At 42.0% G+C, this 23,514-nt stretch overlaps 1 pseudogene; it reads right to left on the bottom strand.

Annotated features, from left to right (window-relative positions):
• Positions 1–9,673: 9,673 nt before the first annotated feature.
• LOC137652869 (uncharacterized) lies at positions 9,674–10,966 on the bottom strand (annotated as a pseudogene).
• Positions 10,967–23,514: the final 12,548 nt, after the last annotated feature.

The following is a 23,514-nucleotide window of genomic DNA, read 5'->3' as shown; positions in this document are numbered from 1 at the left end:
CAATAGAGTAGCCCTACGTGTCTTTTCCTTGTAAATGATAACCTTTCTTCCTGTAATTGTTATATATTTGATTATGAGGAATCGAATATGACTTTAATTACATAAGTGCCAGTAATTAATATTGCATATATACATCAGTGTTAGATTTTGTATACTGCAAACAACCCCAAGAAGACTACAACTCTTAATAGTTCCCCTTAAATAATGCGATTAGAATCTTTTAGACTTTTATATCGATTTTCATTTGTCTACGTTTAATTGTTTATGATTTGGAGTTCACGTGACGTCAGTCAGTCAGCCGAATAAAACGACTTCGGTTCAAGTGTGCCGATTAGTCTTGAGTTGAAAATGTATGTTGTAGGAGTAAGGAGGTTTTACTCAACATGAAGTATCCTTTACTTCCACCAAGAATAGAAAAGCCGCGATGAAGATAGAACATCGGATGTCATATTACAACTAAACATTTCAGGTAAGCAGCTGTGATATGGTTCTTAACATTCTACGGGAAACAAATGTAGAAAAAAATATTTCTCCCCGAAGGTCAGTAGATTAACATAAATCCATAAAAATAGACTGATCGATTTTCAGTTGTAATCCTAAGCATGGATAATTATAAATAATGTTTATAGAATCCCCTTTTACGGCACAGGGGATTAAATCATTTTCTCTACGCTAAGAATTAAGAGACTCAATACAATCATAAAAAAGTATATTTCTATTATCAAAATTAGAAATGAAAAGGCATTCGATGACCAGAAGGATTGATACGCATGTATATAAATGGAAGAACTCAAAGGATTATAATGTAACGCAAAGTGTTGGTGGCCCAAATAGTTAAAAAGATCTGCATGATAGGAATAACAGTATTACCTACGATCAGTTTAATTGAACTAATTTTGTATATATATATCTCGAAAGGGAAGAAAATCTGGAAATACCAGCAGAAAAATCCATTGTTTTCCAAAAGATTTATTAGCTCGCGAAAACCCGAGGGGAGGTCCATCAATGGAAGATGGTGTATTGGTGAGACCTAGCATGAATGAACAAATATTGGCTTCCACACAAAGATTTGTAGGCAGACCAATTACATTACCGTATTTTGAATAGTTAGAAGTGTTTAACATCATATTCACTGGGATTCAACAAATGTCTTGACATTAGTTAAGATAATCCCTTCCCACCACTCCACTCGAAGTAATTGTGTTTACTATGAGAGAGAGAGAGAGAGAGAGAGAGAGAGAGAGAGAGAGAGAGAGAGAGAGAGAGAGAGAGAGACTTAAGTTATAAAACAACATATCTTATCTTCATCAGTATTATTATTATTATTATTATTATTATTATTATTATTATTATTATTATTATTATTATTATTATAATTAATAATATTCGTATTATGTTATAATTAGTTCAAACGCTTTCATATATGAATGCCAAGAGACAGAAAAAAGAGAGGAGAGGTGTTAGTTAGAAATAACAAAACTAATTATATTTCGTATACTAAATAATGAGACAGAGATCTCATTATTCTGAGTATCACGGGGCTCCTTTATCATATTTCTGCTTGTAAGCGCCTTAATTATAATCAGAAGTACGTTTTAAAGAAGATAGGCTTCTTCATAATACCAGGTACATAAGTTGAAGTGCTAAAATTATTTTTAAGGAATATAAGATTTTGTTTTTGTGTAATAGATATTCTCTTAGAAATATAATCAGTAAATGTCATATTTAACATTATAAGTTTAGATAACACACACACACACACACACACACACACACATATATATATATATATATATATATATATATATATATATATATATATATATATATATATATATATATATATAAAATTCTCGATTCTCTCTCATTGTGCCATATTCCAGTCCTCTGTTTGGCTATAAATTCTTCAACTGTGATTGGTTGTTGCCTTTGTTTACTATAGCTTCACACACATACACCCTAAAATTTTAACCAAAACGGTCAATTATTCCTTTGAATAATTTACATTATACTTGAAATGTAACAAAATACATTTCAAGCTGGATAAAATAATAGTACTCTATGCATTTGAACACCTAATATTAGCTACATATTATCAATGTCTCCACTCAAACCAGCAAACAGAATTAATTAGTCATATGGAAAAAAATTAAAGTTCATCCTACCCCTTTTGACGTCACAAACACGTATTTTTTCTTAATATAAATAATTATTTTGTAGTTAGAATTTATCCCTCTGATAAAATTTGTTATTAAAACACCTTATAAGTGGCTGCCTTATATATATCTAAAATATATCTAATTTCTTTCATTATAGAAAATAATTCTTCAGCTCCGTCGCATATCGCGTTTAAAAGGAATTTTATGGAAATTATAGCAGGTTTCACAAACAGCAACTCAGAAGTTTCTGGAATTCTTTCTTGGCGAGATAGTCCAGTCCTCTGATTGGTTGTATCTTCTCAGCTGTGATTGGTTGTTGTCTTTGTTTACAAAATCACAAATACACATCTAACATCGTAGCCAGAATCCAGTTAATTATTCCTTCGAAAATTACGTGTTTATTTAGCTTACACATTTTGATAAGATCCATTACTCATTTTATTATTATATTGGTAATATTTAGAGTTTGTTTTCATATAAACTATAATTTTCCAGGCATAATTTATTGACAAAAAGTATAGGTACTGTACCTCTACCCAGTTTCATTCATTCATGAAGTAAGAGATTTTATGACGTCACATACAACCACCAATCACAGCAGAGGATGGATCAACCAATGAGACGCCAGATATTTCCCGCTAAGGAAACGCATTATGTGAGGGGGTTCTTCGGATTTATGGGCTGCTGTTGACAAACGAGTCAAATTAACCAGAGAGATATCGTTCAAAAAACAATATATATACATACACACAATGATTGATTGATATTCAGGATCCATTTTATTAAGTACTAAATGATTGTTTTAAGATTGCGCACTTAAAATTTGCAGTTTTTAAGACATATTTTTTTCTAAAATATGTATAGGCATACTGCTGATATTTCACCCTTGATGACGACATATTCCCTAATAAACATATATGATATGATAAGCATTATACTTTAAATGTAGCAAAATACGAAATAATGTTACGTAGTTACTTCATGATATAATAAATCTCACCCTACTCTCGATGACGTCACAAAAAACATTTTCTGAGCAAAAATAAAGATTTTAGTAATCAGAATCTCTCTCTCTCTCTCTCTCTCTCTCTCTCTCTCTCTCTCTCTCTCTCTCTCTCTCTCTCTCTCTCTCTCTGTATATTTTGAAGAGAATATATCTTCAATTCCCTTTAAAAAAAAATCAGCTCCGTCTCCATAGCTACGGCCTTTGACAGATATTTTAAGGAAATTCTGGTGTATCTCAGACTACAGTAAATAAGACTCCAAAACTCTCTTTTGGCGATAAATTCATGTCCTCTGATTGGCCAAATCTTCCTCATCTGTGATTGGCTGGTCCCTTCAGTTACTACAACTTCAAACGCACACACATCTAACATCGTAACCAAAGGCACACACAAATATTCCTTCGAATATGCCGTATTTATTTGAATTATACCCTTTGACAAGATCCACTATCTATGAATTACAAAATCAATTACCATTTTAAGTTCATCTCCATGATATATATATATTTTTTGGTCAATTGATCTGCAGCAATGAATATAGTTTTTTCACCTTTAACCATTCAACTTCATTCTCAGAAAAATACGGTTGCATGACGTCACATAAATCCACCAATCAGAACTGAGAAAGAATCAGTTTGAGACAGCATATATTTCCGTTGAAAATTCATAGTCATTGGGTTTCTCTGGATCATGGGCTGCTGTCAGCGAACGAGGTAAGTCTATGCCTGTAATTTAATTCAAAATTATACACACACACACACACACACACATATATATATATATATATATATATATATATATATATTATATATATATATATATATATATATATATATATATATATATATATATATATATATAAAGTAGATTAATAAAGATGTTTTCTCACCTCATATATTTAAAATATCATTCAAATGTTTGTCCATTGCAGACTCTACCTACAGTAATCACTTTTAGATAAACGCTTGAAATATGTTTTTTTTTTTTCTTATACCTTCTTTAATATCATCAATACTTTATTATGGTCACTATCATTATTCATTTCGAATATTCAGTGAGATAAGTTTGAGAATTAAGATTTCATATTTATTAATTTTATAACAGAAATGGCCTCAAGTCAGGTCTAGAGTATTAGAGAAGGGTAGGGTGTGGTAGTGGGGTATTAGAGAAGGGTAAGGTGTGGTAGTATGGAAGGGTGTTATCGTAGGGAAGGGTGTTATCGTAGGGAAGGGTAGGGTAGTAGGGTATTAAAGAAGGTTAGGGTGTGGTAGTGGGGTATTAGAGAAGGGTAGGGTGTGGTAGTGGGGAAGGGTGTTATCGGAGGGAAGGGTGTAATCGTAGGGAAGGGTAGGGTAGTAGGGTATTAAAGAAGGGTAGGATGTGGTAGCAGAGTATTAGGGAAGGGTAAAGTGTGGTATTAGGGTAGGGTAGGGTAGTAAGGTATTAGAGAAGGGTGGGGTGGGGTGTGGTAGTAGGGAAGGGTAGGGTAGTAGGGTATAAAAGAAGGGTAGGGTATGGTAGCAGGGAAGGGTAGGGTAGTAGGGTATTAAAGAAGGGTATGGTGTGGTAGCAGGGAAGTGTAGGGTACTAGGGTATTAAAAAAGGGTAGGGTGTGGTAGCAGTGAAGGGTAGGGTAGTAGGGTATTAAAGAAGGGTAGGGTGCGGTAGCAGGGAAGGGTAGGGTAGTAGGGTATTAAAGAAGGGTAGGGTGTGGTAGCAGGGAAGGGTAGAGAAGTAGGGTATTATAGAATGGTAGGGTGTGGTAGTAGGGAAGGGTAGGGTAGTAGGGTATAAAAAAAGGGTAGGGTGTGGTAGCAGGGAAGGGTAGGGTAGTGAGGTATTAAAGAAGGGTTGGGTGCGGTAGTGGGGAAGGCTAAGGTAGTAAGGTATTAAAGAAGGGTAGGTTGTGGTAGTAGGGAAGGGTAGAGTAGTAGGGTGTTAAAGAAGGGTAGGGTGTGGTAGCAAGGAAGGGTAGGGTAGTAGGGTATCAAAGAAGGGTAGGGTGCGGTAGTAGGGAAGGGTGTGGTAGTGGGTAAGGGTGGGGTAGTAGGGTATTAAAGAAGGGTAGGGTGTGTCAGTAGGGAAGGGTAGGGTAGTAGGGTATTAAAGAAGGGTAGGGTGTGGTAGTAGGGAAGGGTAGGGTAGTAGGGTATTAAAGAAGGGTAGGGTGTTGTAGTAGGGAAGGGTGTTGTAGTAGGGAAGGGTAGGGTAGTAGGGTATCAAAAAAGGGTAGGGTGTGGTAGTAGGGAAGGGTGTGGTAGTAGTGAAGGGTAGGGTAGTAGGGTATCAAAGAAGGGTAGGGTGTGGTAGTAGGGAAGGGTGTGGTAGTAGGGAACGGTAGGGTAGTAGGGTATCAAAGAAGGGTAGGGTGTGGTGGTAGGGAAGGGTGTTGTAGTAGTGAAGGGTAGGGTAGTAGGGTATCAAAGAAGGGTAGGGTGTGGTAGTAGGGAAGGGAGTGGTAGTAGGGAAGGGTAGGGTAGTAGGGTATCAAAGAAGGGTAGGGTGTGGTAGTAGGGAAGGGTATGGTAGTAGGGAAGGGCAGGGTAAAAGGGTATCAAAGAAGGGTAGGGTGTGGTAGTAGGGTATTAAAGAAGGGTAGGGTGTGGTAGCAGGGAAGGGTAGGGTAGTAAGGTATTAAAGAAGGGTTGGGTGCGGTAGTAGGGAAGGCTAAGGTAGTAAGGTATTAAAGAAGGGTAGGTTTTGGTAGTAGGGAAGGGTAGAGTAGTAGGGTGTTAAAGAAGGGTAGGGTGTGGTAGCAGGGAAGGGTAGGGTAGTAGGGTATCAAAGAAGGGTAGGGTGTGGTAGTAGGGAAGGGTATGGTAGTAGAGAAGGGCAGGGTAAAAGGGTATCAAAGAAGGGTAGGGTGTGGTAGTAGGGTATTAAAGAAGGGTAGGGTGTGGTAGTAGGGTATTAAAGAAGGGTAGGGTGTGGTAGTAGGGAAGGGTGTGGTAGTAGTGAAGGGTAGGGTAGTAGGGTATCAAAGAAGGGTAGGGTGTGGTAGTAGGGAAGGGTGTGGTAGTAGGGAAGGGTAGGGTAGTAGGGTATCAAAGAAGGGTAGGGTGTGGTAGTAGGGAAGGGTGGGGTAGTAGTGAAGGGTAGGGTAGTAGGGTATCAAAGAAGGGTAGGGTGTGGTAGTAGGGAAGGGTGTGGTAGTAGGGAAGGGTAGGGTAGTAGGGTATCAAAGAAGGGTAGGGTGTGGTAGTAGGGAAGGGTGTCGTAGTAGGGAAGGGTAGGGTAGTAGGGTATCAAAGAAGGGTAGGGTGTGGTAGTAGGGAAGGGTATGGTAGTAGGGAAGGGCAGGGTAAAAGGGTATCAAAGAAGGGTAGGGTGTGGTAGTAGGGTATAAAAAAGGGTAGGGTGTGGTAGCAGGGAAGGGTAGGGTAGTAAGGTATTAAAGAAGGGTTGGGTGCGGTAGTAGGGAAGGCTAAGGTAGTAAGGTATTAAAGAAGGGTAGGTTGTGGTAGTAGAGAAGGTTAGAGTAGTAGGGTGTTAAAGAAGGGTAGGGTGTGGTAGCAGGGAAGGGTAGGGTAGTAGGGTATCTAAGAAGGGTAGGGTGCGGTAGTAGGGAAGGGTGTGGTAGTAGGTAAGGGTGGGGTAGTAGAGTATTAAAGAAGGGTAGGGTGTGTCAGTAGGGAAGGGTAGGGTAGTAGGGTATTAAAGAAGGGTGGAGTGTGGTAGTAGGGAAGGGTAGGGTAGTAGGGTATTGAAGAAGGGTAGGGTGTGGTAGCAGGGAAGGGTGTTGTAGTAGGGAAGGGTAGGGTAATAGGGTATCAAAGAAGGGTAGGGTGTGGTAGCAGGGAAGGGTAGGGTAGTAGGGTATCTAAGAAGGGTAGGGTGCGGTAGTAGGGAAGGGTGTGGTAGTAGGTAAGGGTGGGGTAGTAGAGTATTAAAGAAGGGTAGGGTGTGTCAGTAGGGAAGGGTAGGGTAGTAGGGTATTAAAGAAGGGTGGAGTGTGGTAGTAGGGAAGGGTAGGGTAGTAGGGTATTGAAGAAGGGTAGGGTGTGGTAGCAGGGAAGGGTGTTGTAGTAGGGAAGGGTAGGGTAATAGGGTATCAAAGAAGGGTAGGGTGTGGTAGAGGTGAAGGGTAGGGTAGTAGGGTATCAAACAAGGTTAGGGTGTGGTAGTAGGGAAGGGTGTTGTACTAGGGAAGGGTAGGGTAGTAGGGTATTATAGAAGGGTAGGGTGTGGTAGCAGGGAAGGGTAGGGTAGTAGGGTATTATAGAAGGGTAGGGTGTGGTAGTAGGGAAGGGTAGGGTAGTAGGGTATAAAAAAAGGGTAGGGTGTGGTAGCAGGGAAGGGTAGGGTAGTAAGGTATTAAAGAAGGGTTGGGTGCGGTAGTAGGGAAGGCTAAGGTAGTAAGGTATTAAAGAAGGGTAGGTTGTGGTAGTAGGGAAGGGTAGAGTAGTAGGGTGTTAAAGAAGGGTAGGGTGTAGTAGCAGGGAAGGGTAGGGTAGTAGGGTATCAAAGAAGGGTAGGGTGCGGTAGTAGGGAAGGGTGTGGTAGTAGGTAAGGGTGGGGTAGTATGGTATTAAAGAAGGGTAGGGTGTGTCAGTAGGGAAGGGTAGGGTAGTAGGGTATTAAAGAAGGGTAGGGTGTGGTAGTAGGGAAGGGTAGGGTAGTAGGGTATTAAAGAAGGGTAGGGTGTGGTAGCAGGGAAGGGTGTTGTAGTAGGGAAGGGTAGGGTAGTAGGGTATCAAAGAAGGATAGGGTATGGTAGTAGGGAAGGGTATGGTAGTAGGGAAGGGTAGGGTAAAAGGGTATCAAAGAAGGGTAGGGTGTGGTAGTCGGGAAGGGTGTGGTAGTAGGGAAGGGTAGGGTAGTAGGGTATTAAAGAAGGGTAGGGTGTGGTAGTGTGGTATTAGAAGAGGGTAGGGTGTGGTAGTAGGGAAGGGTAGGGTCTGGTAGTAGGGAAGGGTAGGGTAGTAGTGTAGTAGGGAAGGGTATGATGTAGTAATAGGGTGTGGTAGTAGGGTATTGGGGAAGGGTAGGGGGTAGGGTGTGGTAGTAAGGTATTAGGGAAATATAGGGTGTTGTAGTAGGGAAGGGTGTGGTAGTAGGGAAGGATGTGGTAGTAAGGAAGGGTATGGTAGTAGGGTATTAAAGACGGGAAGGGTGTGGTAGTAATGAAGGGTGTGGTAGTAAGGAAGTGTAGGGTATTAGGGTATTAAAGACGGGTAGGGTGTGGTAGTAGGGAAGGGTGTGGTAGTAAGGAAGGGTGTTGTAGTAGGGTATTAAAGATGGGTAGGGTAGTAGGGTATTAAAGAAGGGAAGGGTGTGGTAGCAGGGAAGGGTGTGGTAGTAGAGAAGGGTAGGGTAGTAGGGTATCAAAGAAGTGTAGGGTGTGGTAGTAGGGAAGGGTGTGGTAGTAGGGAAGGGTAGGGTAGTAGGGTATCAAAAAAGGGTAGGGTGTGGTAGTAGGGAAGGGTGTGGTAGTATGGAAGGGTGTGGTAGTAGGGAAGGGCAGGGTAGTAGGGTATCAAAGAAGGGTAGGGTTTGGTAGTAGGGAAGGGTGTGATAGTAGGGAAGGGTGTGGTAGTAGGGATGGGTAGGGTAGTAGGGTATCAAAGAAGTGTAGGGTGTGGTAGAAGTGTAGGGTGTGGTAGTAGGGAAGGGTGTGGTAGTATGGAAGGGTGTGGTTGTAGGGAAGGGCAGGGTAGTAGGGTATCAAAGAAGGGTAGGGCTTCGTAGTAGGGAAGGGTGTGGTAGTAGGGAAGGGCAGGGTAGTAGGGAAGGGTGTGGTAGTAGGGAAGGGCAGGGTAGTAGGGTATCAAAGAAAAGTAGGTTGTGGTATTAGAGGAGGGTAGGGTGTGATAGTAGGGAAGGGTAGGGTAGTAGGGTAGTAGGGTATTAGGGAAGGGTAGGATGTGGTAGTAGGGTGTGGTAGTAGGGTATTGGGGAAGGGTAGGGTGTGGTAGTAGGATATTAGGGAAATGTAGGGTGTGTTAGTAGGGAAGGGTGTGGCAGTAGGGAAGAGTGTGGTAGTAGGGAAAGGTGTGGTAGTAAGGAAGGGTAGGGTAGTAGGGTATTAAAGACGTGTAAGGTGTGGTAGTTGGGAAGGTTGTGGTAGTAAGGAAGGGTGTGGTAGTAAGGGAGGGTGTGGTAGTAAGGGAGGGTGTGGTAGTTGTGTGTGATGCTGCCACATACATCCATGCGATAAATGGAATGGAGGGTGACAAGTTAAACTAGTAGGTTCTTTAAAATCTTGTATATTAAAGATAAACGGACATCAATGTGACAAGCAGCGGGGAGCAGGCCCATGCTTGTCGATACAGTGACCACTGAACAGCGACTGACTACTATATGCACATAGCGGAAAGAAAAGCAGTGTTGACACATATAATAACATTGTTGCCACGGTGCATAACGAAAAAGTGGTCTTACAGTATATATAATGGGAAAAGATAATGGAAATAAAAAATCATTCTTTTACAAATTAATAATAAAGCAAATGTACATTAATGTTCATAAACTGTACGTAATGCAAATAATATACAGCATAATATTAGATATCTATACGCCTCCCTCCCCCTTTATGCTCGTAGCAGTGTCTCGAGCGGAACGGTAATTTCTCTGAGCTAGTTGAGGTGAATGACGAGGGACATTGGAGGGTTCGGATGATGGCTCTCTTTCCTGGCCAGAACAAGGGGACACAGGGTCTTGGGGAGAGGTGTCATCACTTATATTAGCCAATGGGCATAAATGTCGTCGGTTTCGAAACCATACACGACCACTTGGAAGGCGTACTTCATACTTTCTGGCAATTCCGCAGCCCATCACGGTACCAATCTTGTCCCATCGAAGTGTCATTGCGTCCTGTATCCTGACTCGTTGGCCGACGGTGAGCTTGGGTAGTTGGCGGGCATGAGAGTTGTAAAGGCTCACGGCCTGGTTGGTTTGGGCTGCAGTGTGGCGGTCGTAATCTTCGGTCTTAGTTTGCCACTCCTCTTTGAATGAGCTGGGGTGGGCTGGAACACAATTGCGGAGAGGATGGCCATAGAGAATCTGCACAGGGGAGCGTCCAGCAGGGTTCGGTGTATTCCGAAGCTCCATCAGTCCTTTATCAAAGGCTTCACAATATATGTTCCCGGATGGGGCGGTCTTGAGGATAAGGTGTTTCCCAGCTTTCACGGCAGCTTCTGCGTGTCCATTAGACAGAGGGTAATGTGGAGATTTGATGATGTGATGAACTCCCCAGCGGTCAGCAAATCACTTGAAGTCATGGCTGGAAAATGGGGGTCCTCCATCAGTTCGTAAGCGGAGTGGAACACCAACCTCGCGGAAGAAAACACAGAACATTCTTGTAACTCTGGCTGTAGTTGTGTCACGTCCACAGTGAACAACCACAGGCCAGCCTGAAAGTCTATCAGCAATAACAAGAAAGGATTTTCCTGCTACGTGGAAGAAGTCAGCCGACACACTTTCAAAGTGCCGGGATGGGTGGTCGTCACACAAGTAAGGTTCCTGTTGCTGACTAGGGAGAAGCTGTTGGCAGGCCTCACAACTTTCTACTTTACTCTTAATATCTGCATTGATGCCTGGCCAGAATACTGTCTGCATTGCACGACGTCGAGTAGCTTCAATCCCTCAGTGGCTGTCGTGGAGTCGATCCAAGGTGCGTCGACGGAGGGCTGCAGGGATGACGATCCGGGGTCCATACAATACCAACTCTCCATCCGCGTAAAGGTTGTCCCGCAGCTTCCAATACGGGAGGGCGGAAGCGTGGAGATCATAGTGGTTGGTGGGGAATCCATTGGCTACGTAATGAACGAGACGACTGTAATCTTGATCCTGAGATGCGGCCATGCGGATTTCTTGTAGAGACTTATCCTCTTCGATGATGGTCCTGTTGCCTGGTCGTCAGTAGAAGTGGCGCTGCTGGCAACGATACGCCTGACATGTGCAGTCGAAGTAGTGCATTCTTCTTCATCTTCAGGTGTGGGGCAACTGGTTGGGGAGCGAGACAGGGCGTGTGGTATGCAAAGTTGTTTCCCTGCGCGCCATAATGCAGTGAAGATGTAGGGGGCCACTTTCATCTTGAGACGTTGAAGGCGTGGATTCTCAATAGCATCCAGAGTGTAGTGATTGAGAATCGGTATCAAGGGACGATGATCAGTCATTAAGGTGAAATGCTGAAGTCCGGACAAGTAGAGGTGGCACTTAGCTATAGCCCAAGTGACTGCAAGTAGCTCCAGCTCTATGGTGGCGTAACGAGTCTCAGTATCCGTAAGGAAACGAGAGCCACACTGGACGAGACGCATCTGACCTCGGCCGTTATCTTGAAGTAGGACATAGCCGAGACCATATAAGCGTGAGGCCTCTGTTTGTAGAACTACAGGCGAGGCAGGATTGAAGGGTGCTAGGACAGGAGGTGAAGTCAGAGCTGTCTTGACTTTCTTAAATGCTCGCTCATGGTCGGGCGTCCAGACGAATGAGCGTTTGGGGCTCATAAGTGGGCGTAGGGGCTGTGCTGCTGCTGCGATGTTTGGAGTGAAGTCGGCAAGTTGATTGACAAGACCCATAAACAACCTGACATCTGTGACATTAGATGGTGTAGGAAAGTCCCGTATAGCTGATACCTTGTCAGGGTCTGCTGCAATACCATCGGATGATAAGACATAACCGCAAAAGTTAACTTTAGGGTGGCTACAGTGAACTTGTCCTTGTTGAGGGTGATGCCATATTGACGGCATCTGGTGCACGTGTTGTAGGTGGGAAGGGAGATCTTCGTCAGAAAGGAGGATATCATCTACAACCTTCACACAGTTGGAAACACCTTGTAGTGCCATATCTCCACAGAGGCAGTAGGCATCACCTGTTGCTGAAAATCCCATTGGGCCGCAACAGTGCTGGAATCTTCCGCACGGAGTTATAAATGTAGTCAGGTGGTGGTCCTCTTCTGCCAACTCCATTTGCCAATAGCCATGCAGGGCATCCGCTGTGGTGAAGTACTTCGCAGTAGGAGAGATGTTACGGAGGTGATGGGTGTGTAAGGCGGGCTACCTGAGAATTTAGATGGGTGTGATGCACAGTGATGCGCACACCTTTGTCCTTGGGTACCAAGACCATGGGATGGCACCATTCAGAGGGTTTGTCGCCTGCTGGTCTGATGATTCCTTGTTGCACCAAGGAGTCAAGTTCTTCTTTCACTTGATCTCTGAGAGCAAACGGAATGGGCCTGGGCGTATGGACAGCGAAGGGTGTAGTGCCAGGTTTCAGGTGTATCCTCATTGGAGGGCCTACCATTTTCTTTAGTGGCTGGGTTTGTAGATCCTTCTTGGATATGAGGACGTCGCTGAAGTGCCGAAGAAAATAGTCCTTAATAGCTGCGGGTGACGTCATGGCGGAGGCAGGAAACTGAGCGCATCTGTTGACATGTGTTACCTTGAGGATAGGCTTCGAGAAGTCCGGTGACACTATGGCAAGGGCTCGGCAATGTTCACGAGAGAGGAGGGGAGTCTGGATATCCTCATTTACATGTATAGTTGCTGAGCAAGACTTGTTGCCAAGACGAAGTTTTGCCTTGAAGTATCCTACAGCCGGTGTCATGGGGGATCCATCTGCCGTCACAACGTCTGTCATGGGTGGAGGTTCAAGGCTTGTCCGAGGTATGCAGAGTACATCCAAATGTATGGTGCCAATCAGTGTGATGTCTGCTCCTGTATCGGGGATTAGCTGGATATGTGATGATATATCGCCAAATGACAGAGAGACAGTGACTGGTGTAGGGGACTCACTACCCGAGTTATCACCCACGAAACGGCAGCTGGTGTTTGACTTAGTAGTAGGAGGTGAAGCTGTATATCCAGTCTGACTTTTCTTGGTAGACATATACATCTCAAAATGTCCATGTTTCTTGCAGTTATTGCACTGAGCTTCCTTAGCAGGGCATTTCTGAGTGCGGGGCCAGTGACCTGTTCGTCCACAGTTATTGCATGATGCACCAGTGGCTGGGCATTGTCCGGAATCGTGTTTGCGAGAGCAACATTGACAAGGGTCACTGTTATGAGACTGGTGAGAGCGTTGATCAGGAGATCGATGAGAGGTCCTCTTCTGTAGACGCTGGTTCTTCTTGTATGTAGATACTGTGTTGACTTGGCTTGGGGAAGATGCAATGGCTGATGCAGTTGCACATGTAGATTCGTAGCAGCGGCAGCATGTCACAAACTCTGCGAGGATAGAGAAGGGTTGGAGGGGGATAAGGCGTTCTATCCACTCTTTGTCTCTCACACCCATCAAAATTACAATCTGCAATTGCCGTTCAGTACAAGAGGTGGGGTTGCCAGTGTATAAGTCCACTTCATCAGCGAGATCCTTGAGGCGTGCATAGTAGTCTGCAAATGATTCTCCGACAGCTTGTTTACAGGACAACAATTCCCTGCGTCGTAAGGCTTCATTTCTAAGGCTGTGAAAGTGCTTCTGCAGTGTATCCAACACCTCTGTAAGGGAAAGTGATGTGTTGGGAGGGATGCCCAGTGTATGCGTAAGCAGGCGCTGGACGTCCAGGGAGATGGAGGTTCTCAGGTGAATCAGCTGGGAAGTTTGATGTAATCTATCAAGTCCAACTAATGCTGCATAATCCTAAAAACGCAGTCTCCATTGGCGAAACGCTTGATACGTTGCATCTTGTTGCAAGAGAGGTGGGGGATGGACTGTAGGCTTGCTAAAAGTTGTAGGTGTATGCACTGAGAAGTCAGTGGTTGGGGGAACAGGTGTAACAGGAGGTGCAATTATGGGGTTAGGTTGCTGGGGATGCGATGCCGCAATCTGTCCTGATAGCAAGGAGAAAAGGGACATGAACTGCTGGTTGTCTTCCTGTCTTGATTGCTCAATCTGTAGTCTGAAGGTCTGCTCCTCTTGTCGTCGCCGGTCTTGTTCTTGCAGGCTGGAAGTCTGTAGAAAATGGATGAGATGAAGAATATCATTATTGTGGTCTCTTGACCTATTGGGAGTCAGGGGAGGAGGGAGAGTGGTGCTGGTATCTTCATCAGCAGTGGGGAGGTGCAAAGGTACTTCGTCCGTCGTCAGACCCTCCGTTTGATCCTCTGCCTGATCCTCTGTCTAATCCTCTGTCTGATCCATTAAATCAATTAGCTGTTCCTCTTGCTCAGCCATATTAAGTTTGGTGTCGTAAGAGAGCTTGAAATCTGTAGAGAGCCAGAAAAATATCCAAATCGCTGTATGTGAGCAAAAGAAAGCACTTTGGATAGTTAAAAATTACAATGTTTGTCAGTGTCAGTTGGGTGAGATGAGCGAGTGTTTGTTGCGATCAGAGGGGAGGCGGGTGTGGTGAGTGTGCGTGCCTCTGGGCGAGAGCCTCGGGCCTCAGTCACCATCGATGCATGAAAGAGGGAGGACGTGTGGTGGGGCTGCGCAAAAAAAAAATGGCGCCAGAGTTCAAATGTCCTAAATAAAATGTTGGCAAGGACACTAACATAATAAAACACAGCACTGTAACACACTGACACACTAACCCTGCACTGCACAAACACTGTATCGTTCTTAAGAGACACTGTAGTTAAAATCTTGAGTCACTGTAAGGGATCCAATGTGCGAGACGAGACGAGAAGTAAACAGCAATGGCGGTTGTCGTCTCGGAATCCATAACGTCCGGTTACTCACTGCGCCATGTGTGTGATACTGCCACATACATCCAGGCGATAAATGGAATGGAGGGTGACAAGTTAAACTAGTAGGTTCTTTAAAATCTTGTATACTAAAGATAAACGAACATAAATGTGACAAGCAGCGGGGAGCAGGCCCATGCTTGTCGATACAGTGACCACTGAACAGCGACTGACTACTATATGCACATGGCGGAAAGAAAAGCAGTGTTGACACATATAATTACATTGTTGCCACGGTGCATAACGAAAAAGTGGTCTTACAGTATATATAATGGGAAAAGATGATGGAAATAAATATAATTCTTCTACAAATTAATAATAAAGCAAATGTACATTAATGTTCATAAACTGTACGTAATCTAAATAATATACAGCATAATATTAGATATCTATACAGTAGTAAGGAAGGGTAGGGTAGTAGGGTATTAAAGACAGGTAGGGTGTGATAGTAGGGAAGGGTGTGGTAGTAAGGAAGGGTAGGGTAGTAGGGTATTAAAGATGGGTAGGGTGTGGTAGTATGGTAGGGTAAGGTAAGTAAGCCAAGAGTAGCTAAGTTAAGCTAAGCTAAGGTAAGGGTAGGTAACCAAGTTAAGCTAAGGTAGGGATGGGTAACCAAGTTAAGCTAAGGTAAGGATGGGTAACCAAGTTAAGCTAAGGTAAGGATGGGTAACCAAGTTAAGATAAGGTAAGTTAAGCTAAGGGTAGGTAAGCTAAGGTATGGGTAGTTAAGGTAAGTTAAGCTAAGGGTAGGTAAGCTAAGGTATGGTTAGGTAAGCTAAGGTAAGGTAAGTTAAGCTAACTGTAGGTAAGCTAGGCTAAGGTGAGCTAAGCTAAGCTAAGCTAAGCTAACCTATTACTTATAAGCAAAGGCGATTTAAGTAAAGGGTAGCTTAGGTTAGATAAGGTAAGGGAAGGTTAGGTAAGGTAGGATTAGCTAAGTTAAGGTTAGGTTATGTCAGTTAAAGTAAGGTCAGGTTAGATTAGGTCACCTAATGTAAGGTTAGGATAGCTAAGGTAAGGTAAGGGTAGGTAATCATAGGTAAGAGATATGGTAAGGATAGGTAAGGTAGAAGTTGGTAAGGTATGATTAGGAAAGTAAGAGTACTGTAGATATAGTAAGGGCAGGTAAATTGAGGGTCGGTAAAGTATTAGTATGTAGGGTACGAGTGGATAAGGTAAATGTAGGTAAGGTAAGGGCAGATAAGGCGAGGGTTAGTAAACTAAGAGTAGTAATATTAAGGCAAGGTTATATATAAGCAGGTAAGGTAAGGTTAGGTATAATAAGAGTAGGTACGGTAAGGTCATGTAAAGTATGGATAGGAAATGCAAGATTTAGTGAGGTTGGGTAAGAGTTAGTAAGGCGAGGTTAGGTAAGATAAGATAAGATATGATAAGATAAGGTAAGGTAAGATAAGATATGATAAGAAAAGGTAAGGTAAGAAAAGGTAAGGTAAGGTAAGAAAAGGTAAGGTAAGGTAAGAAAAGGTAAGGTAAGGTAAGGTAAGAAAAGGTAAGGTAAGGTTAGGTAAAAAGAGGGAAGGTAATGCTAGGCGAGGTAAGATTAAGTTAGGTATGGTAAGGTTAAGTAAAGTGATAGTAGGCAAGGTATGGGTAAACAAGATAATAGTAGGTAAGGCAAGGCTAGGTAAGGTAATAGTAGGTAAAATGAGGTTAGGTAACTACTATATCAACAGGAGAGTTTATTTTGTAAATTTTGTTGTCGTCATTTGGTTCGTCTCGTTTATTGCCCTACTTAATATTTGAAAAAAAAATTACAAGATACCTCCGCGAATCCATACTTCGAAGCCTACTCTGAAGGTAGGCCTCCTGTAATAACGCATGAGGCTGTTTAATCTAGAAAAAATTAAGCCTAGGCCATAAAAAAAAACTTATATCACGGTAGTTCCACACCAAGAGAGAACACTTAAACGTTAAAATTTTAATATCAATGAAATCATTACGCATTAACTTCACAGTAATGAGAAACAAAAGAATTGCACAGCACTGATCAATATCACAGTTCCTTGTTACCAGGAAGGAGTAACAAGTGACGGACAGTAAACATTACTGTTCCAAAGTTCTAACATTCAGCCATCAGCAACAGCAACCGCTTACAAACATCCCCCAAAATGTTCCAACAATATTCAGCTAAATTTAGCGCTTTTTATCACTTATTCCCCACTCTAACTAATCTTGATCATCCCATTTAATTAAAATTTGCACTTGATACTGAGTTTATTAGCATTTTTACCACCTACATATATTTCACACCATTTTCTATAGGTTGTCTAAATATGAAATAATATAACTCCCGTTATTGTTCTTTCTATGTATACATGAATCTCATACTCTCTCTTCTTTCAAACTCATTCTATATATCATTTCATAATAATAATCCTTTATTCTACTATTATCAACATTACTACTGCTGGAGAGAGAGAGAGAGAGAGAGAGAGAGAGAGAGAGAGAGAGAGAGAGAGAGAGAGAGAGAGAGAGAGAGAGAGATGGTTGGTAGTAGTGTTAAATTAAAATGGCCTTAACATCCTGGGTACATGCTATAAGATACGAAAGGTTGTTTGAAGTCTGATGAGGGCCTCTAGACTGCATATAAACAACATAATCACCACCCTTTGATATTAATGTGTTGAGAATTCAAATATTATCAAAATCACCATGGAAGGGAAAACAAAGGAAAATTCCGTTTTTGACAGTACTAGTAACGAAAAATTTGTGAACTTAACGCAGAAAGAGAAGTTTATAGGAAACCCACTTTCACTGGTCTTGGTTTGAATTATTTAACTGAATGTAATTCAAGATATAAAATGTACAGTATCGATACTCTAATCAATAGAGCACATAAGATATCATCAAATTATTTGAACTTCTATAATGAAGTTAAAAATTTTTGGTGCTGTTTTGGTATGTGATCTTATTTATAGCGTGATCTCAGATGTGATTCTTTTGCTTAGGTATGCGGTCTTAACATTTTAAGAAGTAAAAAAAAAAAAAAATGATAGAAAATCTAATAGCTCTCTCTCTCTCTCTCTCTCTCTCTCTCTCTCTCTCTCTCTCTCTCTCTCTCTCTCTCTCTGGCAAGCGGTAATGTTGAGCTGCGCACGCTAACCTCAATGATTGATTATCATTTCCGGTATATATTTTTTATGAAAAAAAATCCAATGGTTCTTGCTTCGCCGTGAAGTGAAGTGACACTATCAGGTAAGATCGTATACCAAAGCAAAAGCACGACTTGGAGATCGCATTCCAAAGCAAAAGCACGACTTTGAGATCGCATACCAAGCAAAAGCACAACTTTGAGATCCCATTCCAAAGCAAAGGCACGATTTTGAGATTGCATAACAAACCAAAAGCAAGACTTTGAGATCGCATACCAAAGCAAAAGAACGACTTTGAGATCGCATTCCAAAGCAAAAGCACGACTTTGAGATCGCATACCAAAGCAAAAGCACGACTTTGAGATAGCATACCAAAGCAAAAGCACAACTTTGAGATCGCATTCCAAAGTAAAAGCACGACTTTGAGATTGCATACCAAAGCAAAAGCACAACTTTGAGAAAGCATATGGAAGCAAAACTTAATTTTGAGATTGCATACCAAAGCAAAAACCTGACTTTGAGATCGCATTCCAAAGCAAAAGCATGACTTTGAGATCGCATTCCAAAGCAAAAGCACGACTTTGAGATCGCATTCCAAAGTAAAAGCACGACTTTGAGATAGCATACAAAAGCAAAAGCACAACTTTGAGATCGCATTCCAAAGCAAAAGCAGGACTATGAGATCCCATACCAAAACAAAATCACGACTTTGAGATAGCATACCAAAGCAAAAGCACGACTTCGAGATCGCATTCCAAAGCAAAAGCACGACTTCGAGATCGCATACCAAAGTAAAAGCACGACTTTGAGATAGCATACAAAAGCAAAAGCACAACTTTGAGATCGCATTCCAAAGCAAAAGCAGGACTATGAGATCCCATACCAAAACAAAATCACGACTTTGAGATAGCATACCAAAGCAAAAGCACGACTTCGAGATCGCATTCCAAAGTAAAAGCACGACTTTGAGATTGCATACCAAAGCAATAGCACGACTTTGAGATCGCATACGAAAGCAAAACTTGATTTTGAGATTGCATACCAAAGCATAAGCACAACTTTCAGATCCTATACCAAAGCAAAAACACGACATTTAAATCGCATTCCAAAGCAAAAGCACAACTTTGAGATCGCATTTAAAAACAGAACACGACTTTGAGATACCATACCAAAGCAAAAACACGACTTTTAGATCGTATTCCGAAGCAAAACATTACTTTGAGATCGCATACCAAAGCAAAAGCCAGACTTTGAGATAGCATTCCAAAGCAAAAGCATGACTTTGATATTGTAATCCAAAGCAAAAGCACAACTTTGAGATCGCATTCCAAAGCAAAAGCACGACTTTGATATTGTAATCCAAAGCAAAAGCACGACTTTGAGAAGGAATTCCAAAGAAAAAAAAACGGCTGTGAGATCGCATACCAAAGCAAAAGCACGACTGTGAGATCACATTCCAAAGCAAAGGCAAGAATTGAGATTGCATACGAAAGCGAAAGCATGACTTTGAGATAGCATACAAAAGCAAAAGCACGTCTTTGAGATTGCATATCATAGCAAAAGCACGACCTTGAGATTGCATACCAAAGCAAATGCACGACATTGAAATCGCATTCCAAAGCAAAACATGACTTTGAGATCACATTCCAAAGCAAAAGCAAAACTTTGAGATTGCATAGAAAAGCAAAAGCATGACTTTGAGATCGCATTCCAAAGCAAAAGCACAACTTTGATATCGCATTCCAAATCAAAAGTACGACTTTGAGATCGTATTCTAAAGTTAAACACGACTTTGAGATCACATACCGAAGCAAAAGCACGACTTTGAGATCATATTCCAAAGCTAAACATGACTTTGAGATCGCATACCAAAGCAAAAGCACGACTTTGAGATGGCACACCAAAGCAAAAGTACGACTTTGAGATTGCTTACTAAAGCAAAAGTACGACTTTGAGATGGAATAACAAAGCAAAAGCACGACTTTGAGATCACATACCAAAGCAAAAGCATGACTTTGGGATCGAATACTAACACAAAAGTACGACTTTGAGATCACATTCCAAACCAAAAGCATGACTTTGAGATTGCACACTAAAGCAAAAGCACGACTTTGAGATTGTATTCCAAAGCAAAAGCATGACTTTGAGATCGCATACTATAGCAAAAGCACGACTTGGAGATTGCATTCCAAAGCAAAAGCATGACTTTGAGATTGCACACTAAAGCAAAAGCACGACTTTGAGATTGCATTCCAAAGCAAAAGCATGACTTTGAGATTGCACACTAAAGCAAAAGCACGACTTTGAGATTGCATTCCAAAACAAAAGCATGACTTTGAGATCGCATACCAAAGCAAAAGCACGACATTGAGATCGCATTCCAAAGCACAAGCACGACTTTTAGATGACATACCAAAGCAAAAGCACGACTTTGAGATCGCATACCGAAGCAAAAGCACGACTTTGAGATCGCATACCAAAGCAAAAGCCCGACCTTGAGATGGCATACCAAAGCAATAGCATGACTTTGAGATACTATAACAAAGCAAAAGCATGACTTTGAGATCGCATACCAAAGCACGACTTGAGATCACATACCAAAGCAAAAGCACGACTATGAGATGGCATACTAAAGCAAAAGTACGACTTTGAGATCGCATACCAAAGCATGACTTGAGATCGCATACCAAAGCAAAAGCATGACTTTGAGATCACATACCAAAGCAAAAGCACGACTTTGAGATCCATACCAAAGCATGACTTGAGATCGCATACCAAAGCAAAAGCACGACTTTGAGATCACATACCAAAGCAAAAGCACGACTTTGAGATCGCATAGCAAAGCAAAAGCATGACTTTGAGATCACATACCAAAGCAAAAGCACGACTTTGAGATCGCATACCAAAGCATGACTTGAGATCGCATACCAAAGCAAAAGCACGACTGTGAGATCGCATACCGAACCAAAAGCACAACTTTGAGATCGCATACCAAAGCACGACTTGAGATCACATACCAAAGCAAAAGCACGACTTTGAGATCGCATACCAAAGCACGACTTGAGATCACATACCAAAGCAAAAGCACGACTGTGAGATCGCATACCAAAGCACGACTTGATATCACATACCAAAGCAAAAGCACGACTGTGAGATCGCATACCGAAGCAAAAGCACAACTTTGAGATCGCATACCAAAGCATGACTGGAGATCGCATACCAAAGCAAAAGCACGACTTTGAGATCACATACCAAAGCAAAAGCACGACGTTGATATCGCATACCAAAGCAAAAGCATGACTTTGAGATCACATACCAAAGCAAAAGCACGATTTTGAGATCGCATACCAAAGCATGACTTGAGATCGCATACCAAAGCAAAAGCACGACTGTGAGATCGCATACCGAAGCAAAAGCACAACTTCGAGATTGCATACCAAAGCACGACTTGAGATCACATACCAAAGCAAAAGCACAACTGTGAGATCGCATACCGAACCAAAAGCACAACTTTGAGATCGCATACCAAAGCACGTCTTGAGATCACATACCAAAGCAAAAGCACGACTTTGAGATCGCATACCAAAGCACGTCTTGAGATCACATACCGAAGCAAAAGCACAACTTTGAGATCGCATACCAAAGCACGACTTGATATCACATACTAAAGCAAAAGCACAACTGTGAGATCGCATGCCAAAGCACGACTTGAGATCACATACCAAAGCAAAACCACGACTGTGAGATCGCATACCGAAGCAAAAGCACAACTTTGAGATCGCATACCAAAGCATGACTTGAGATCGCATACCAAAGCAAAAGCACGACTTTGAGATCACACACCAAAGCAAAACCACGACGTTGATATCGCATACCAAAGCAAAAGCATGACTTTGAGATCACATACCAAAGCAAAAGCACGACTTTGAGATCGCATACCAAAGCATGACTTGAGATCGCATACCAAAGCAAAAGCACGACTTTGAGATCACATACCAAAGCAAAAGCACGACGTTGATATCGCATACCAAAGCAAAAGCATGACTTTGAGATCACATACCAAAGCAAAAGCACGACTTTGAGATCGCATATCAAAGCATGACTTGAGATCGCATACCAAAGCAAAAGCACGACTGTGAGATCGCATACCGAAGCAAAAGCACAACTTTGAGATCGCATATCAAAGCACGACTTGAGATCACATACCAAAGCAAAAGCACGACTTTGAGATCGCATACCAAAGCACGACTTGAGATCACATACCAAAGCAAAAGCACGACTGTGAGATTGCATACCAAAGCAAAAGCATGACTTCGAGATCACATACCGAAGCAAAAGCACAACTTTGAGATCGTATACCAAAGCACGACTTGAGATCACATACCAAAACAAAAGCACGACAGTGAGATCGCATACCAAAGCAAAAGCATGAATTTGAGATCACATACCAAAGCAAAAGCACGAATTTGAGATCGCATTCCAAAGCAAAAGCACGACTTTGAGATGGCATACTATAGCAAAAGTACGACTTTGAGATCGCATACCAAAGCAAAAGCATGACTTTGAGATGGCATACTATAGCAAAAGTACGACTTTGAGATCGCATACCAAAGCAAAAGCATGACTTTGAGATGGCATACCAAAGCAAAAGCACGACTTTGAGATCACATACCAAAGCAAAAGCACGACTTTGAGATCGCATACCGAAGCAAAAGCACGACTTTGAGATCACATACCAATGCAAAAGCACGACTTTGAGATCGCATACCGAAGCAAAAGCACAACTTTGAGATCATATACCGAAGCAAAACCATGATTTTGAGATCGCATACCAAAGCAAAAACATGACTTTGAGATGAAATACTAAAGCAAAAGCACCACTTTGAGATTGGATACCAAACAAAAGCATGACTTAGAGATTGCATACCAAAGCAAAAGTACATCTTTGAGATCGCATACCAAAGCAAAAGGATGATTTTGAGATAGCATTCCAAAGCTAAAGCACGACTTTAAGATCACATTCCAAAGCTAAAGCATGACTTTGAGATAGCATACCAAAGAAAAAGCACGACTTTGAGATTGCAAACCAAAGCAAAAGCACGACTTTCAGATTACATACCAAATTAAAAGCATGACTTTGAAATAGCATTACAAAGCAAAAGCAGGACTATGAGATCGCATACCAAAGCAAAAGCACGACTTTGAGATTGCATACCAAAGCAAAAGCACGATTTTGAGACTGCATAACAAAGCAAAAGCACGAGATCGCATACCAAAGCAAAAGCACTATTTCGAGACCGCATACCAAAGCAAAAGCACTATTTCGAGACCGCATACCAAAGCAAAAACATGACTTTGAGATCGCATTCCAAAGCAAAAGCACTACTTTGAGATTGCATACCGAAATAACCCAAGATATTCCTACCAAAATCATTAATAGTGATAACCAGATTTGTGAAGTAAAACACCAGATTGTATATTTCTGATTTCCTTATATACTGAACAAAATACCACCTTTTTTATATCATTCGCTAAAGTCGTAAATACACCTTCAGAGGGCTCCATCATACCATCATAACTCCACCCACCCCACTTCATCACCCAACCACTTTTG

The sequence above is a fragment of the Palaemon carinicauda genome, chromosome 14, assembly GCF_036898095.1.
Source record: "Palaemon carinicauda isolate YSFRI2023 chromosome 14, ASM3689809v2, whole genome shotgun sequence".
NCBI lineage: Eukaryota > Metazoa > Arthropoda > Malacostraca > Decapoda > Palaemonidae > Palaemon > Palaemon carinicauda.
This window is presented reverse-complemented; position numbering and strand designations above follow the sequence as displayed.